The following is a 20569-nucleotide window of genomic DNA, read 5'->3' as shown; positions in this document are numbered from 1 at the left end:
GTCCCTGAAGGGGACCCCTTGGAACATGTTGTTTGGGGCGGACCACCACCGTAGAGAGGTGATCACAGAGTCCAGCATGGTGAGGACCTTGTCCATCCTGTCCGTGGCCTGGGAGAACTTAGAGGCCAACCAGAGCTGGAGGGGGCCTCATCCTGCGTCTGGCATAATGGACCACGTATGTGCATGCCGACATGTGACCTAAGAGTTGTAGGCAAACCTTGGCTATTGTAACCAGGAACCTTGTGACCTAGTCGATGAGACCTTTCAGGGTCTTAAATCTGTCTGGCGGGAGAGAGGTCCTGGAGGACACTGCATCCAGGAGTGCCCCGATAAACTCAACACATTGGACCAGGACTAACGTGGACTTCGTGTTGTTTACCAACAGGCCCAAGGTGGTGCACGTGGACAGGAGGAGCGCCACGTGATCCCTCACCTGCGACTGGGAGGTGCCCTTGACAAGCCAATCGTCCAGATAGGGAAATATCTGGACTCCCCGCCATCTGAGGTAGGCCATAAACACCCTGGGGGCAGTGGACAGACCAAACGGGAGGACCATGAATTGGTAATGATTCTGTCCCACCAAGAAACGGAGGAAGCGCCTGAGCCCCTCGAATATGTGGATGTGGAAGTACGCATCCTGCAGATCGTGGGCAGAGTACCAGTCCCCGAGATCCAGGGAGGGGATGATGGAGACCAGGGAGACCGTGCGGAACTTGAGCTTCACCATGTACTGGTTCAGACCTTGGAGGCCCAGGATGGGCCTGAGCCCCCCTTTGGCCTTCAGGATAAGGGAACAACAGGAGTAATACCCCTTGCCCATGAACTCCTTGGGCACCGCCTCTATCACTCCTAGACCTAGGAGCTGCCCCACCTCCTGCTCGAGCAGAGCTTTGTGCGAGGGTTCCCCCAAGGAGGTGGGGGGTGGAACCCCAGGAGATGGTGTTGAGGACACATCGGTCTGAGGTTAGCTGCAACCATTCCGGGGGGAAAGCACACAACGGGTTGGAGAAGGGAAGCTTTATTGGGGGGTGGATCCCTGATGAGGGCCAGTGGGGTGCCCCCGAGTGTCCTGTCAAAAACATCTTTTCCCCGGCTGCTTGCCCTTGGAGGACCCAGGCTGGGGGGCAGGCTGAGACTGCCTCTGAGAGCATCTCATAGTCCTGATGCTTCTGATGGGCGGCCTCATACTTCAGGAGGGTGGCCGGGGCTGGAGTCTGCTGTGGCTTGACCTTCGGTTTTGCCGGAGCCAGGACATATAGGCACAGAGTCTGGAGGGTCATGCGGGAGTCTTTCATACCATGCAGCCTTGTATCTGTTTCCTCTGGAAACAGAGCTTTCCCGTCCAACGATAGATCCTGCATGGAAGACTGCACCTTGCTGGACAGCCCAGAGAGCAGGAGCCATGACCCCCATCTCATGGGCACCGCAGAGGCAGTGTCCGCAGCATCCGAGGCTGCCTGCAGGGATGCCCTAGCGGCCACTGCCCCTTCCTCCACTAGCACCTTGAATTCCTTCCTATCGTGCTGATGGCTTGCCACTCGTAACTGGAAGCTCAAAGATGAATAAACTTTCCTTCCAAAAGAGTCCAGTCTCCGAGAGTCTTTGTTCTTTGGGGGCGGGGCTGGCTGACCCTGCTGTTCCCTGTGGTTGACCGACTCAACCACCAGGGAGTTAGGCGGGTATACAAGTACTCTTGCTCCTTAGCGGGTACTAAGTACTTGCATTCCGCCTTTTTAGTGATGGGGGAAAACAAGGCCGGTGTTTGCCACAGGGCATTTGAAATCTTAGCCACCCCTTCATGGAGAGAAAAGGCCACCCTACCCGGTGCCGATGGGGACAGCATGTTGAACATCTCCTCTGCCTGGAGGTGGAGGCTTGCTGCCACCCTCTTTAAGAGTTCTTGGTGGGCCCTGAAGTCCTCCTGCGGGACGGGGGGGGGCGGGGCCGCAACCGCCTCCTCCGGGCGGGGTGAAGAGGCCGGTGTGGGGCTCTGGGTGTTGGCCAGCACCGGAGGGTCAACCACCTGGTTGGACTCCGGTCACGGTGCAGAGGACGCAAGTTCCACCGTCTCCTTTCTCGGGGGTCTGGAGAGGGAGGCCAACGGTGCCTCCGAAGCTCTGGCCATCGAGCGAGCTCCCACTGAGGGCTGTGCCAGAGGCCACGGTGCCCACTGGTACCATTGGGCCGGCCACAACGCTCGGTGCCACTCAACCTGCTGTGGCACCGGCGGGGCCAGCTGTTCAGGTTGGCTGGCCTGGCCCATTGAAGGACGGCTATGAATGGAGACCAGGCTAGCGTAAGATCTGCTGCTGTTGCCGTGGACGGCATCTGGACATCCAGAGAGGCCTGTTCCGAAGGGGCCGGGCTACTCCGCTCAATGTGAGTCAGAGACCTGGGGCCGGGTGGGGATCGAGGACTGCCCGACATGGGTCTAGCCTCTGTCCCAGACTTCCCTCGGTGCCACTGCGAAGAGGGAGTCTTCCTGGCCCTCGTGGCATGCCCCATGGATGGGGAGCGGTGCCAACTGGTCGATGGCACCGGAGGGTCGCCGCATACTGATGCCGTGGTGCCAGGTACCGGTTCGGAGCAGCATGATGGGGTTGGGGTCAGCGCAGACTCTATCAGGATGGCCCGGAGTCTAATGTCCCTTTCTCTTTTGGTCAGAGGCTTAAACAACTTGCAAGTCTTGCCCCTTTTGCTGATATGGGTTTCTCCCAAGCAGCGCAAACAGTCTGCCTGCAGGTCACTTCTTGGCGTAGACTGCCTACAAGAGCTGCACAACTTAAACCCCAGGGCACGGGGCATGCCCCGGCTTGGGGTCACTGACTATCTAAACAGCTAACTAACTATAGGTACTAACACTGAATGAAAGAACAGTTCTGGGGACCAGTTACAGCAAAACTGGAGCAGAGCAGTTCCGATGCACCTTCACTGGCAGCAAGAAGGAACTGGGGGTAGGGGTAGTGCGCAGCTCCCCTTATACTGCACCAGGCAGGCGCCATTCCAGGGGCCGTGTGGGGCGCTTCCCCCTATGGGAATTGCTAGGGGAAAAACTTCCGGCACCGGTGCACATGGTGAGCACGCACACATATTGTGGAATACACATGAGCAATCACTTGAAGAATAGCCCACCTTAATTGATTAGTCTCATTACAGTTGGTATGGCAACACCCATTTTTTCATGTTCTCTATGTATATATCTCTTCCTACTGTATTTTCCACTGCATGCATCCGATGAAATGGGTTTTGGCCCACAAAAGCTTATGCCCAAATAAATTTATTAGTCTCTAAGGTGCCACAAGTCCTCCTTGCTTTCTTTAAAAAAAAATATATCTTTTTTTTAAAAACCTTGGAGTTCAGAGTGTATCTTTCAGTGCCTGCATTTTGGATGCAAGGTTAAGTTAAGGGCAATCCTAACCAGAAGAGGCTTCTATTTTTAACTGCCTTGTCAAAAGAGGCCCTGCCTATTTCTACACTGTGAAAAAACTTGGGACTCAGAGATATTTGAATTACTGTTGAAAGCAACAACCATACAGTAGTTTCGCCTCAGAGGGGGTTTCATAGTCAAGTGGCAATTACTGTGTTTTCTAAAACAAACTGGGATACGTTTTATATTCAGAGAGCAAAGAAGATGATTCAATGTAAATTCTTGCATTGTGATGATTAGTGCATATTGTCACTGGGCGCTTTTAGGAAACGTCAGTAAGAGTTCTGCAAAGAGAACAAAACCCTTCAGCAGTTTAGTCAGGTTTTGTGGGCTTCATCCTCTACATTATGGACGGGTCTACACTTAAAACTCAGCAGCAGTGCAGCTGCGCGGCTGTAGCGCTTAAGTGAAGATGCTCCTACACTGACGGGAGACCTTCTCCCATCGGCGTAGTTAATCTGCCTTCCCCAAGAGGCAGGAGTTATGTACGTGGGAGAAGCTCTCCCACCGACATAGTGCTGTCTACACCAGGGGTTAAGTCGGTATAAATACATTACTAAGGGGGGTGGATTTTTCACGCCCCTGACTGATGCAGTTATACCAATACAAGTCTGTAGTGTAGACCTGTCCTATATCACTCATTTCTTCAGCACTACAGAGTAGTTCCCCGTCTCCCCTCCTTAGCGAGTGCTCAGACTGTTTCTTATGGAACTGGTCAGTCAAACATCCACACGTAGAGGAACAGCTGCAGTAGCCAAGTGACTCACGTTGCAGTAATGTGGGTGGGAAATACTCCAATGCTCGTCTTCTAAGGACAGACTCCTTTTATGGTATTTTGAGAGTGGAAGCTGATAAAGTAGCTTGTAGCATTTTGTCTTTTTCCTGCATGGGCTTTAAAGACAGCAGAACATGTTTTTCAGGATACAGTGCTTCACTGGAGAGTCAGCATAGGCCACGAGAAAGCAAACAGCGTATTCCAGTTCCACCACTGCAGGAGCCTGATAGATTGTAAATATTATTGTAAGATCATGATGGAACAGTAGTGCAAAGGCAGCCCATGATACAAGCACCTTGAGAAGTCACCACTTGACACTACCAAGCCTAGCTAAGTTTTTGGCTTGTTTAAAGTCACCAAGATCAAATATTTATATCTTCATAAGCTTCCATCCTTCCACAAACTCCTAGCTCCATGCCTGATGGGGGAGAAAATAAGCACAAGAAAAATATTTAACAGAAAAGAGGAAACTATTTCTCACAGCTCTCCAGTGACTGAAAGAGCCGGCAGTGACAAGAAGCTCTGTGAATTACCTGGATCCAGCGCTCCTCGCAGGAGGAAAGGGAGCCCAAACACGAAGGTGGAGGAGGAAGACAGGATACTGGGCTAGATGGACCATTGGTCTGACCCAGTATGGCCGCTCGTATGTTAGTGAAATGAAAGAAAACAGTGGATCACATGAGAGCCCTTACTCCTCAAGGTTTATTGCCAAGTGAATCCATCGCCCTCAAACCATTTCCTGGTAAGTTGCCACTTTCTGACATGGCAAAGGCACCGTTTTGAACTACTCAATAGGGTCAGGTTACACACAAAGTGAAGTGCACGTGTGTGTGATTTAAAAGGCATCTCAAAACTTTACTGCATGTAGACACCAGATGAAAAAACAAACTCTGCTCACACTGCAGTGCACAGAGCTAGCGTGCAACACCTAGTGCTTTCTGGGGAGACCATCACCTCCTTCCACCATGGGCGCAATATGCCTCTGTTGGACGGGATATGAGCACTTCTTGATTTCTCATGACGCCTCAGTCACAACTCCAAGTGATAGCTGAATTTGGTACTTTTTAAAGCTACACAAAGTACAGAGAAATACTGCAAAGAACACACAGCAGGTGCACAACATTTCCAGAAGCCTACCTCAGGGAAGTACTTTGTTTACAGCCGCCTTCTTTACTTAAAAGTAACCAATAGGGATCAAGGGAAGAAAGAGTTCTCTACAATTTTTAACTGTTGTGGTGTAATGCACAGAGAAGTCACGGACTTCTAAAGACCACAGCATTACCATTAATTTTAAAGAGCGCTTTTTCTTTTAAATTCCTCAGAGCATAGCCCAAGGAGTCAACTTCTCTCTGGGAACACCCGAGTGGCGGCCTAGGCTTTAGGTAAGCCACTCCACATGTAAGCCACGCATTGCCTACAAGTCCTGCTGCAAAGGACACAAGACAGAGCTGCCCAATCTGTGGAACTCCTTGCCAGAGGATGTTGTGAAGGCCAAGAATATAACAGGGTTCAAAAAAGAACTAGATAAATTCATGAATTCAGGTCCATCAATGTCTATTAGCCAGGATGGGCACGGATGGTGTCCCTAGCCTCTGTTTGCCAGAAGCTGGGAATGGTTGATAGAGGATGAATCACTTGATAACTACCGGTTCTGTTCATTCCCTCTAGGGAACCTGGCATTGGCCACTGTCAGAAGACAGGATACTGGGCTAGATGGACCTTTGGTCTGACTCAGTATGGCCATTCTTATGCCCAGCAGTCTCAGTTCATGTCCAGTGTGGGTGAAAATCAAGCAGAGTTTTGTAGGAGTTACGTTTTAGCTAGCACTACACAACTAACTGAATACCTCGGAGGCTTGCCAGAGAGACAAAGCTTCTGAACAAAAGCAAACCTTGCAAAAAAGTGTAAAGCTAATGAAAGTTAAAAAAAATCCTTGATGGTGATCCAACACATTACTCTTGGCACAGGAATCTATAACATCTGCTAAACACAGTAATCCCCAAAAGATGCCCCGTGGAGGGTTTCCAAAGGCACTGTACAGCATGACTTTGTATGTACAGTCTATGGTTTCCCTCAAAGGTTCCAAATGAAAATTTCTTCCTCTAATGCTCAAGTCCAAGACAGCTTTTAAACCAGCACGTGGCTGGCGCATGTTAAAATTCCTAATGCTTCATGCAATGGATGATTTTTCTCTGTGAAATCTCAAGCAAGCCATCTGACAGCTGCTGCTTTTAACGCCCTCGAGGTGATAGGCAGAACTTTCCTATTTCCAATACAACTACTAAGATGGGATGACTTTCTCTCTCCAGGGTGCTACAGGAAAGCTCATGCCCCTCTTTAGTGTTCAAGTTCCCAGCCATGTCCAAAGGCTACTTATCATTTCCCCCTTGGACTTTTGTGTTACACTTGTCTTAGGTTGGCAGCAATGTCCTTAGACTGTAAGACTCCTTGGGCAAGGACCTTCTCTCCTTGCTGTCTAGAGAGGTGAACAAACTTCAGGGTGTTATAAAAATTAATACCACCTCACTGGTCTAGAATGAAGTAGAGAAAGACTGAATTTCAAACTTATACATCAACATCCTCTCAGGTGAGATGACTGATTGAATTTACAGTGTTATAGTCAGGAAAAATGACTGTAAAAAAGATACCTTCTTATTCAATGTATACAGCGTGCACTCTGCAGGCCAAATTCTCCCCTTTGCATTCAGTGGGAGCCATGTGGACATGTGAAGGCAAAATCTAGCCATATGTGCCACTGGTTCATATCCAATTACTAATTTACGGTTAATCCTGAAGAACCAAGCCGGTCCTAGAAGAACAAGGTGGATTCTATTCAGCCTCTTGCATTGTAAAGAACACTGGTCAATTAAGTGCCAGTTACAGAATCTCTCTAACTGATAATGGTCTAAGACATAGAACAAACTGATCTTCTTAAAACCCTGCTTGAGCAGGACTAGCAAATTTGATCTAGAAGTCATTCAGAGACGATACGCAAAACTCAAGATGTCTTTTTTACCACGAGTTTTATAACCAACTATATCCAATAAAATACAGTTGAAAGCTCATGCACAATATAGGCCCCTCACAGAGCACCCCAAGTCTCAGGGTACAGAATTGTACAACAAGGAATCGCCTGTATTCCATCTTTATCCTCAGGAATGTGTCATTGGTTTTGTTCAGTCTTTCCTTGAGGACAACATGAAATTAGGAAGTAGTTGACTTGTCCAGATACCCATAAAATACTAATGCAGTTTGGTTGCTATGACCATACAATACTAGAATTCTGGTTTGCTATGAAGCCATAAGAATGCTGCCTTATGAAACAAGGCTACATGATCTAACGTTATAGAATTATTCTCTAACACTTGAGTTGTGCGGCTATGACAGTCAAATAACATGAACATTTGACGTTAAAATATGATACAAGTGGGAAGCTTTTTCAATCCTGGGCAACAGTAAGTGGATTTCTCGGCAAGTTCAGGAGCTTCAGCCACCAATTTCTGTACAATACAAGCTCTTAATTGTTCTAAAAATAGTAAATTTCTAGCCTTTGTGACGGCAAAGAAAGCCTTCAAATGCATAACAATACACTGCAGCCACAGATCCAGCCTCTCCACTGCGGCTCTGAGTGAAGTTAGCAAGAGGCTGTCTACACTAGCACTTGTGTCAGCACAACTTTTGTCGGTCAGGGGTCTGGTGGGGAAAAACACACCCGACTGACATAAATTACACCAACAGACGTGCCAGTCTCCCGTCAAAATAGCTACTGCTGCTCATTGGGGGTAGTTTAATTACGTCGACGAGAGAGCTCTCTCCCATCGGCATAGAGCTATTTAGAACGCTTTGGGCAACGGTAAAAATTAATTTCATGTTACGCTTTGGAAACTGCAAAAAAGTAGTAACAGACATGGTAATGGAATTAATGACGGGGAAAGGCCTCCCCAGAAAAAGTAACTGGGAGAGGCAAAGGAGACCTGCCCCCACACAACAGCCATGAGGCTCTGAGTATAAACCTCAATCCATCGGGTATTTACTAGCCAGCTGACAACAAAGAGGATGAAATCCTGGTTCCACTGAAATGAAAGAGAGCTTTGCCATAGACTTCAGTGGAGCCAGGATGTCACCCAGAGCTTTCAAAGAGGACCCAGAAACAGCACTTCAGTAGAAATCACAGGAGAGCTAGGAAAGGGCGTCTGTGTGTTTGTCTGGAAAAGGAGCCGAACATCTCACCAGGGTGTTGCTCCTGGACCTTCCTGCCCACCTTTTCAACATTTCTCCTCCTCCATATTTACTACCTCCGATTTATAGCTTTAGATTTGTAGCTAGTTTCTGGTAACGTTCTTGAAGACCTATTTACACCATTAGGGGTTCGATGATGGAAAATACTGATCCTCTAGCCACTAAGCAGCTAGGGATTAGACCTAGTGTCTATGAAAAATATAATCCAATAAACTGTATTTCAAACCATCTGTAGGCAATGTATTACTCATCATGAAACAACACTGGTTTAAAAAAGAGACAAGGGCCTGCAAGCAAAACAGACACACAACATACGGAGACAGTGGGCCATTTACATCAACTCACAAAATCCTTAATGATAACAAGAATGTTAATCTATCATTTTGGCTATGGGAAATGAAGGAAGGGGCAGAAGAACATGACACAGGGAGGTGGTTAAACAAACTGCCTGTCATCTTATGAAAAAAAACCTATGAGAAATGCCCTGCTATGGTCAGAATTAATAAGCTGTTACCTTCGTCATTCCTCCACAAGACTGCAGCTTTAGACTAATGAAGCAGCTTGCTCTTGGCATGATGGCAGACCCCTCACATTAGCATCTAAGGATTGCAGCTCTGGCCCCGGAAGTAATGTATTCCTATAATTAATTACTAAACTGTGTTTTTGTACAGTAGATTGCCAATAGACAGATTATGGCAGTCACCGAATGCAGACTGCTCATTTGAGACATTAGTGCATTGTTGGTATTCCACAGGAAAAATTTATTTTGCTTGTCACTGACTGCGCCTGACATGATCTAACCTAATTTAAGTGTCTTTACAGTCAGATCTGCTTAAAATGAATCAGTCTGCAAATTATATTTCATTTAGAGATTTAAAAAAACGTTCCAATTAACAAGTCAGTGGGGTAGGTTCCCTCTCAGTCAATTAACATTTTTCATATAACGCAGCCAGCTATACAGCTCAAAGAAACGAAACATGAATTGACTAGATCTTCTACAGCTGAAGACTGAAACTGTCACTGCACTGATACACTCTGAAACCCATTCTGAAAGAGGCCCTATAGCCAGCAGCAGTCAACATAAATCAATGCATCCCTAGATTTTAAGGGCATGGAGCCATAAGAAAATTTTGGGCCAGAAGACCATCAGAAAAGGTCTCCTGTCACAGTGCTACTGGTTTGCTTTTCTGTTTCATTTTGCTCCTCTGATACAAGCATTGACCTAATCCATGTTCTTTAACTTTCTATGTACTATGGGTGCTAAAGATGCTTTTGCACCATCCTCTGAAATAGTCTATAAAAACCCTGGTAACTAGGACACTGGACTCCGTTGCACCTGAAAGACACTATTCCCATTTCTCTCAACAGGCTCTCTCTCAAGACCCAAGAAAATAATTCTTTGAAAATATAAATAGAAAAATCACCCACTTCAATTCCACGTCTGCCACAAGAGCTGAAATTGGGCAACTCATATACAAGCGTTGGGGTAAGACTATACAGAGTGAAAAGTTGGCACAGGTCAGAGGCAGACACTAAGATGAGAACAAAGCCTAATCACCTGCTGAGTGTCTAACTTTCTATTCTGAATAATGCAAGCAATTTTAGGGGATATGAAAAATGCTACCATAGGCCCTAGATAGATCCTACAATTCAGGAATACACAAAACTCCTGTTAAAATAAGTGATAGCTGAGTGCATAACAATTGCAGCAGTGTGTCCAGAGAATTTACACTACATTTTATATCCTCAGACATGATTTGAAACTCAGCCCTGGCTCCTACTATGAATCACCTAGTTATTTTATTACTACTCAGTGTCCAGATGTAGAGAGGAGTGAGTTTAAAGGCAATTCCTGATACCCTTAAAGTCACAATACAGGTTTGCTTAGGGGTTAATGGGTGTTGGTTGGTTGTTTGGATTTATTTTGGGGGGTTTGGTTTTGTTAAGTCTTAAAGATTTTTGGCATCATTTCTTCACATCAGGATTTGGGAAGTGTGTCTACTACACCTGGGCACCCTTTCCTTGTGACTGCAAAGATTCAGATGTGTATGCATAGAAGCTGGATAGGAATAGTCTTGTTCATACAAATGCCATTTATTTGAAAGAAAATGCAGTGGAAAGACCTACTTAAAAGGGACACTGTCCAGGATGGAAGGCCCATAACTTGTGCTTTAAAAAGAGAAGTTGGGAGTTCAGTATTTATTAAAAGTCCAAAAGCAATCACTTGTGCAACCACAGAAAAACACTAAGTACTTAAACATTACCTAATGCATAACACCCCTATTATAGTCTATCCAAAGTCCAGTGTTTTCCACTATACCACCACCATCACAAAAATCAACCAGTGCTGCAGAACTGCAATTGAGAATCCCAATTTTGTTTTTTTTTAAATTAACTTTTTAGCCTTGTTGAATGCAAAGAAAACCTGTAAAACGTACAAATGTGAAAAAACTTTTAAACCAAACCCTATCTTTACAGGGTTTTCCTACACTGCAATTTTTTGCACCTGTGTAGCTACACCAATGTTGTACTAGTGCAAACACATTGCACTGGTGTAAAAAGTAACTGGAACCAGTGGTGTGCATCGACAGTAGTGGCCGGCACCAGTACAGCTACACTGGTACAAAAAACAGGGGAGGAAACACACAACCACAAAAAAAAAAAAAAAAAAAAAAAAAAACCACACATCGGCTTAGACAAGTCCTAGATCTGCAACAAGACAGCCTGAAGTGATAGCTCTGATGTGCGAACTGTCCCAACTCATTTCTTGCACCATCTTCTGAAGCATCTACAGTGGGGCACTTTTAGTGTATGTCTCTACTGCAAAGTGAAGGTGTGTTTGTAGGACAAGTGGGCATACCCAGGCTTGCTTTTAATTTAGCTAGCAGAGGTAGCAGCAGCAGTGAAGATGTGGCAGCACATATCCTTCCACACAAGACAGATGAATCACTAGTCTCATCTAACATGACAATTCCTATGCTCCTGCGAATACCTAAGACCACTTAAAATGGTGGTTATGCTGTAGAAGCCTCAGAGGATCAAAATCTCCATTCCAATGCACTGGACACTGGCCGCAAAGGCAATTTCATTTCAGGCGTGTTTATACAAAGCTGCATCAGTTTAAATTAGGGTGTGATGTGTAACTGGTGCAAACGGCTGTGTAGGTACATTTCCATTTAAACAAGGCTTATTTTGGTTTGTCTTATATAGATTAGGAACTGGTTTAAGCTAAACCAAAATAAGCCTTGTTCAAAATGGGAATGTAACCACACAGCCTTATGCACCAATTTCACATCTCACACACACTCTTAAATTGCAGGAAGTGTCCACACACGAGTTTGTGCCAGTTTAACTAACGTCAGTGCAAGTCTGTGAGTGCATAAGGTAATCATGATAGCTACTGCACTCTCAATATTACTGGGGGAAAGTAAGGCACAGAAAGATTAACTGATATACCCAAGGGGTGTCACAATCTGTCAGTCAAAGATGGAAGGATTCTAGCAGTCGGACTCCAAACCTCCATTCCCACCATTAGAAAACACTATTTTCCCACAAAAATGAAGCATTAGACAACAGATAAGCTATACAGATTATTGTATTAACGAATGCTGTTACAACATGAGTAACAAACAAAAAATGCTAAAATTTGTGTCCTTTTAGTCTAACATCCACAATCATAACTGATGACTAGTATGCGAGTCACAGATGTCTCTCGAGTTCTTGTGGGAACGCGCAGGATGTGGGTAACAGTAGGATTAGGATTTCCATTATGTCACTACTTTGTCCTACTACTGAGATAATGAAAACTAAAACGCAGCTCAGACAGTACAGGGAAGAACTCAGCATTTGAATTCTTCCTTTTACTGATCAACAAGCTACTCCTGCATTTTATTTTTCTGTTTTAAAAAAAAAGGGGAGGGGGGGGAGTTTCTGCAAGGCTAACACAAAGTCATCTTCCTTAAGTCAGATTGCTGTGGAAAAGAATCCAAAAATGGGGTGAGTTAAGGACAGGATGTCATCACTGAACTTTGAATTTCCTGGCTTCTCTTATCTTGTATCATCTGCAGGGTTATTTTAATGCAGGAGGAGGAGAGGAAGGTTTTTTATTTTCTTTACAATTAAAAAAGTCTTTTGGGAAAGTTCTTATAATTCATATTACTCAGCAATGTGCCAGCCGGTAAGGACAATATGTAATGACTTTTCTTATTAAAAAAGGCAAAATTTATTGTATAAACTGGAACTGGAAGAGCAGGCATAACATTACCTACGATAGTACAAATAGCTTCGCTGTACTAAACAGGCTTAAACAGAGGTTGCACTCCTGCTGATGGAGACACCTTCGAAAAATACGAGGACATTTAAAAAGTTATGCTTAGCAAGAAGGCATCAAATTGTTTAACGATCTACTTTTATTATAATAATTGCAATACTTTGCACTTTGGAACAAAGCTACTTCCATTTTGCAGAATTATACAAACCACATTTAGTGGCCTACGTGGTGGTGGTAGCCCGGTTCCCAATGGACAGGTGCAAGTACATCACAAAAACCACAACCAGAATCCTTACTAACAGTCTCAACAGAAAGACAAAGGCATTTGGAGGCTGAACTGCCCTACTTGCCCTAGAGGTAGGTCCTTCAGGGTCCGGGCAGAAGAATATTGGCAAGGCAACTGTGTAGGAATTTCACACTGCTACTGTTGGACATGTTCTGTGAGTAAATAAAGGACTTCAGTGTCCAGTACTTTTCACCACCATTTTAGTTTAATGACAGAGTGTAGGGTTTGGTTCCCCCCACCCCAACCCAGCAGTACTATACAAATGAAGGAAAAGAAAATGCCACTAAGGGTGAAGTCAGTCAGTATTACTGATCTCTGCTACTGTACTATTTTAGAGGAAGAAATTGGAATTTCCAGGGTCCTATGCCTCAATGGTAGGGACTCTGTTCCTAAAGCAGCGAGGAGACATGGAGAATGAATAGGTAAAATCATGTCCAGAACAGCAGATACCCTAAGCACTCTGATCCTTATGAGAATGAGTAAGACTACTTACCCCATCTCCCTGATGCACGTGAAAACTATTCTTAGTTTAATCACAGGAAACTTCATGAACATTTCAGCAGTTGCCTCCCCTGAGAGCAAGCTGCCCAAGAGCTTACCAAAGCTGGGACCCTTGCCACATTATCTGGCTGCCCTAACTAACAAAATGTTCTGTTTGTAAACACGCTTTGACAGACACTCTAGGAAGCAGAAATATAACAGTAATTATAACAGCAGACATTACAATCTCACAACATGAAAGGGGGCTGCTAGCTGGAGCATTCTGCTATGCCACTGATGGATACAGACTCCAACAGATAGGCCGGGAACACAAACTTCTGTGCAGGTCTAGTTCTGAAGTCTGTTCACTTTTTACCTAGGCAAAACTCCCACTGATTTTAATGGATCAGGCCATTGTACAACTCTGAGAATAGCCTTCCCTAAGAATCTCAAGGAAGTCCACACCTCAGGATGCCCCTCTATCCATGGGACTGCACTGCTACCAAAGTCACTGGCACTAAACACTGCATACAATTTTATTATAAGAGGAAAGGTGTGGAAGATGGTAGATCAGCAAAGAAAGCCCTGCCTGACAATATTTGGACCACTTAACATAATCAAACACTTGTTTAAAAAGATGTTAAAGCTCACATATACAAAATACCCTTTGTCAATGGAAAAAGCAGTTTGGGCCACCCCACCTACAATAGAAAATACAGCCCGATTTGGCTCCATAGAAAGGAATCTTATAGTGATGTTGGAGCTTGCGTCTATTCTTTTCTATGGCGGTTCTTATATCACCCTCACCACCATAGAAGTGCCTTTCATTAGTGCATTAAGCAATGTGTCCAACATCCGTCGTATGTGGTTTATTCCCTCTCTTATCCTCTCCCCAGGGAGTGTGTTGTGTGTGCAGTGAAGTGTTTTGTTTAGGGAGAGGGTTTATTTTGGTTTTTTAATGTAAATAATGCTATGTATATGTTGAAGAAGCTCACCTTGCACTTGGGATGGAAGGTGGTAAAGTTTGTCATGTTCCTTAGCTCCTGTGGAAGTTCATTTCACAGTCTTGGACCAGTGCCTGAGAAAGTTCCATCTCCTGAACAGATGGCAGAAAATTCCATTTTGCCTGAAGAGAAGAGTTATCAACCAGAGTTTTCATCCCGGAGCTCTAGGCCACCATTTAGATATCCTGCATGCAGACCACAGAGCACACTGAAGATCAGGACTGAGACTCTGAACTTGACTCAATATTTATGGGAAGCAAGCATAGAGAGATGAGGATGGGTTTGATGTGCTCGTGATAACCCACATTCTATACTAGTTGGAGTTTAAGGGCTGATGGCTTCATGCCCTAATATGCTGCATATATTGTAGTTCATATAGGGGAGGGTGACACTGGCACATGCAACTGAAGGCAGGTTGTTGTCTGCCAGGATGAGAAGGAGTCTCCTAGCCAACCAGACAGGACAGAAAGGAGCTACTCTTGAATGAAGCTTTACAAGACTGAGGAATCCAGCAAATACTCTTAAATTACAAACTGAATTGATCAGTTGTGGATTTGTATCTTCAAACAAAGGATACCGTACCATGGCTACAAGGCCATCGGGCCTCACCTCACACAAGAGAAAAAAACCAGGGGCATTTTCAAGAGAGCTAATAGGGATAAGAGAAGGGGTAATGTATTGCTACAAAATAAGAAATGCATACCTGTCACTGGGTGTAATTCCTTGCAAATTCAGCTCCTTAACCACAGCTTATCATAGTACTCGAAGTAGCACCTTTAGGTGACACTAAACTTAGCTCTCCTGCTGCTATTAACACAATTTCTGTCAAATTTTTGGTCCTCAGAGAGGGATCTACGTATGTAGTTTGCATTTTCCAACTATGGAAAGTCCTTCATTCTAGTTGTATATTCAGTCTTGTTGCCCTATTTGTGACATTTTCAAGGAAAATGCAACAGGGCTTTTCCTGAAGGCAACAGGTACCCCACAAATGTCTAATAAATTATAAAAATGATCTCAAAGGTAGGCTTTGAACTCTTAAATATGGGCTTCCAAACATGTAGACCTACATCTTTGTAATCCGCCCCCAAAATGCCAGTATACACCACCAGAAACATACCAAAACACCCCCACACAAATACAGAGCTCACCAGCCCCACACTCACAGCCATCATTACTCATCATGGCTCAAAGTCATTTCTTTTCCTTTTTAAAAAAGGGTCAGCTTTGTTTTCCAATTCCTTTTGCAAAAACCAGATCAGCGTCTGCAGTCAGGTGTCCTGTGAAGTTAACTATAGAACCATCCCCTATTGAAGGAGGGAAGGGAAGGTACTGAAGAGGTTCCAGACATACCAAACACAAGTTAGCCAAGCAGACAGTTGTTTTCTTTGGTTAGGCCCAATGCAGCTGACCAACAAACTTGCACAATGCCTCAGACTGATGCTTATAAGCTCTTAATTATACCTTGCTGGTATCGTGAATATAGTTTAAGCCTCTTAGGTATAATGATATAGCTAAGATTATTTTACTTCTACATAATAGCCGATTACAACAGAGGTTGTTTACAAAGTTTAGCATATCTGGCATGTAAATACCTTGCAATGCCAGCTACAAAAGTGCCATGCAAATGCCTGTTCTCACTTTCAGGGACATTGTAAATAAGAAGCAGATAGCATTATCGCCTGTAAATGTAAACAAACTTATTTCTCTTAGCAATTGTCTAAACAAGAAGTAGGACTGAGTGGACTTGTAGGCTCTTAAGTTTTACATTGTTTTGTTTTTGAATCCAGTTCTGTAAACAAAAAAATCTACATTTGTAAATTGCACTTTCACGATAAAGAGATTGCACTACAGTACTCATGTGAGGTGAACTGAAAAATACCATTTCTTTTACAATTTTTACAGTGCAAATATCTGTAATCAAAAATAATTATATAAAGTAAGCACTGTACACTTTGTATTCTGTGTTGTAACAGAAATAAATATATTTGAAAATGTAGAAAAACATCCAAAAATATTTAATACATTTCAATTGGTATTCTATTGTTTAACAGTGTGACTAAAACTACAATTAATTTTTTTAATTGCAATTAATTTGTTTGAATTAATCACGTGAGTTAACTACGATTAATGAAAATGAATATATAATGCTGGCAGAGAGAAAAAAGAAGGAAGATTTTAAAAGCCTCCATGTGTACGCCAAAAGAGGAGAGCGCAAATGAGATTCAGCTGCTTGACATTACCTGCTGACTAGTGTTTTTGTAAATCACAGGGATGAGCCAGAGGAGACTGCCTGTGTCATCTACTGAAATTCTCACTGGTAACACTTCTCTGCAAATGTAAATAAATATCCCTTACACTGCCTTCACCAGCAGTGCACTCGGGGGGGAGGTCAGTACTTTTTCTTCTCTCCAAAAGTGGAAGAAGACTTGTCATAGAACTTTCCTAAATGCGGGCATTGTCCTGTTTTCACTAACAGAACCTTGCCTCAAAGTGAAAACTTTGCTTCTACTTTTCTTTTCCCCCCTCACTCCTCCATCATCATACTTGGACAGCAGCCTCCAACACAGAGTCTTGCCTTCAAGCATCAGACAGGTTCCAGTGCAGTAGTACGACCCTTGCAATCACTCCCCAGGCCTCCAGAGCACTAACTCTGCTCATAAGTAGGCATGGAAGGATTAGATTTTTATCAATCAGCAAACATCCATTTCACTACACACAAACCCACAAAAAATATTTCCAGTGATAACTAAAATTTACAGACAGGCAAAGTAAGCAAATGCTGCTTGAGACCTTAGAGTCCCACCTTCATGTATATAAAACAAGCTATAATTAATGCTGCACAAAGCACATATTTACAGCTCTGCTAAAACAAGACAGCCTATAAAGCTTTAACTTTTTGAATCTTAATGACTACTGTCAAATAATTCTCTGATCCCTCTCCCCATAGTTTCCCGCAACTGTGAAAAATTAAATAGATAAAAATAGAAAAATGCTTAAAAATATTTGCTAAAATTATAAAAAAAAATAAAAATTCTGCCAAGCCTTCTCAAACTACTGCTCCTAGTGACTTAGAGCAGAAGTCTGAAGGAATCTTTGAAGATAAGTAACAGAAAGCAGCTGCAATAGCAGTGAACTAGCCAACCAAGCCATTTTAACATGTTTTTGAATGCACTTTTCGTCCATCACAAGAGGTTATCCTTACATTCTTCAAAAGCGTCTATTTAGTTCTCAGAGGGTATCTCCCAAAGGGAAGCTGAAGGGCAGAGCCTACTGACCAGCTTCAATTCAAAGATGAATTTAGCCAGATGGTGCTTATATTCAGAGAGGCGTGGGTGCCTGGTTGTTGGCTCTTATGCACCATACCACATGACACCCCACACTACTCTAATGACCTCGGAAGGAGAGGTAATTAAACTGATAAACAGTTCAGAGATCAAATGGAGTTAGTTCCTTTTATGTAAAAAAAGTTAACATCCCCCAAACAAAATACATTTGAAGCCATTTGGAGTTAACGGAATAAGGAAGCCTTCTTGTTTAAACGTCATTCTATGTTAAAGGCTTCTGTCTACCTCCAGCTGGGGAGACAGCCCATAGCGTACACAATCGGATCTGTCTTCTGATCCTTTGTGAGGCAGCAGTTGCCTTGTCAGCCTTCTGACTCACACTGTGGAGGACGGCTGCAGAAAAACATACAATTAGGTAACCTGGCCAAGCCTTCCCATTTAACTATGTATACAGTATGCAGCTCTCTTGTTAATGACCTCAGTAGCCACACAGACTGTAAAAGCAGACAGACCTTCAGACATGACATTACTCATTTCAGTGCCTCAGGACATGAGGGTTAAACCTCCCAAAGAGAATACCAAGTTATACAAGCTCCCAGCCACGCACAGCTCAAAGTGCATCAGCAAGAAATTGCTAGTTCTTGGGAGGAAAACAGCCTAGATGGTTACATCTTAGGAAGAAATAGTGCTCCAAGGGAGACAGGTGGGACAGAGCTACTTTACTTTGGGGGCTGGATGGTAAGCAGATGGATTCCAGGATATCGAGTCTTTTACCTCTGAGTCACGGGTTAAATGGGACCCATGCTGGTAGTGACTAAAAACGGTGATCATCCTTGTTTGTACGTGTCACACACACACACTCACACAAACAGTTTTAGATAGAAAGAACTGCATTGCATTTTGGCACTAAGGTTCAGTGCCAGGGCACAGAAGGGGGGAAGCCCCTCCAAATCAATGAAAAGCCCTTGAACAACAGTAACTTCTCAGCCTACTGCAAAGGCCCATGCAAAATGTGTTGTGCTACAGGGCAGACAAATCCCCCCTCTGAAACTGTTAAAACCAGGACATCCTGTTGATGGGGTCTGTTTATTCATGGTCTCTGAGCTGTCTGAAAATGAGAACTGACAGCAGAGTCAATACAAGCAGTCTGTCCTCTCCACTCTGCACTAGACTCCATGTGCTGGCAATGTACCACATTGGCAGATCAAACCTACTCCTCTACATTTGGCACCCAGTCTTCTGGCACACATTTAATGTCAGTGTTTCCCTTCATTTCGTCTCTTCCCCTTTTCCAAAGTGACTTCTATCAATAAAGAAAACAACTGGAACAAATGGCCTGCCTCGCTCTATTTCACCATATACCACAGAGAGGTATTCAGAATTATGGGACACATGCATTAAAACAAAAGTGACCTCCAGCACAGGGCCTTTCCTCATAGCTAATGATTGGCTAGAGGAGTTAAGGGCCTGAGCAATTTGACATCAAACCCATCTACACTGCTGCAGCAAGAAGTACCCAACTCAGAGGTCCATATGGCGGTTTCTCACCCAACCTATTTACCATATTCTATAGCACCCTGAGCTGTGTATGATGCAGGTGCATATTGGTATACTCAGCCAGACTTTCTAGCAGAGCATGATTAGTAACCAGTGGGAACGGTTTAATAATGAGCAATAATAATCAGCGCCACAGTGTTTGTTGAACCGACTACCGAACTTAATAGCTCAAAGCAGACACTAGATCACCTACTGTACCATGACTGAATAACGGTCACAGCAGTAACACCATTATAAGCCCTCTTCCAATCTGTAGTGCCACGTACGATGTTCTGTTTTGCCTCCATTATCAACTCACATCATGGAACTGAGTCAAATACCGGGGCCAATTTCATCTCTGTTGTAATTCCAATTATTTCACTTAAATTGCATCGGGGTTACCAGCTCCTGAAGTTTAAATTGTGCAGCACTGGAGGAAGCTTAGGTGTGTTTTAATTAATCCAGCACAAGGCTGACAAAGACATAATGCTTCTATTATTAGCCTTCATTTCAGTCAGCATGTGCCCCATTCAACATCTCCCTCCCACCAGCCCTTTATGTATCAGCTTTTCCCTGGGTGAAGTTACGTTCCCTGCTATAGCCTAGATGTGAGGCCACTGAGTGCTTGCAGTTGGGGGGAAGAGTCCTAAACATGACTGATCAATCCCTCTGTCATTCAGTGACCCAGCCTGATTTGTGCCTGGGATTATAGTAAAAGGGGACGCTGAGGCTCCAGGTGGGATCTTCTCCATCTCCCACCCCTGACTGTTGTTCAGGTAACACTACAGAATTGACAAAAAAGGGGCGGGGCTCTAGTATAAAAGCAGGGGGCTAACATTTTCAGCCCTTGGATTGGTTTGGTTTTTCCTCCCCAATGTATAGCAGATGATCTGTATAGCAGATGCTTCCTTTGTTAGTTTTGTTTTTGTTAAAAAAAATAATATATATGAGTTCTTAACAAGAAAACTTCACCCTGGAGCTAGGCTCTTAATTGTACATTAATTTGGCTGGTAGACTGCCCTTTTTCATTTGTTAACATCAGTAGGCTTTTCTCTTCAGTTCTGGGGAATGCAAGCAGTTCGGTCTCTTGGGAAATACAACTCTCTAAATTTACGTTGATTGTAACATTACATATCTTATCAAATGTGCACTCCTGACTCATATAGGACTAATATATACTCATGGTCATTTCTTTAGCCTGAGCCAAGGAGCAGCTTGGGGACACGAATCTCAAACTAAAAACAGGACTAACAATTCTTTCCTTTGTC

At 44.0% G+C, this 20569-nt stretch overlaps 1 protein-coding gene across 2 annotated transcripts in view; it reads right to left on the bottom strand.

Moving 5' to 3' along the window:
* LOC144265538 (uncharacterized) overlaps positions 1-20569 on the bottom strand; it is a 178446-nt gene that overhangs the window by 108626 nt on the left and 49251 nt on the right. The window contains exon 1 of one of the 2 annotated variants that reach the window (XM_077818194.1): positions 14473-14612. The exons of the other annotated variant lie outside the window; for it this stretch is intronic. The gene's annotated coding sequence lies outside the window, so the exon portion shown is untranslated. Of the gene's footprint in view, positions 1-14472; positions 14613-20569 lie in introns of those variants that run through there. 2 annotated transcript variants of the gene reach the window in all.

The sequence above is a fragment of the Eretmochelys imbricata genome, chromosome 6 (genome assembly GCF_965152235.1).
Source record: "Eretmochelys imbricata isolate rEreImb1 chromosome 6, rEreImb1.hap1, whole genome shotgun sequence".
NCBI classification, from domain to species: Eukaryota; Metazoa; Chordata; order Testudines; family Cheloniidae; genus Eretmochelys; species Eretmochelys imbricata.
This window is presented reverse-complemented; position numbering and strand designations above follow the sequence as displayed.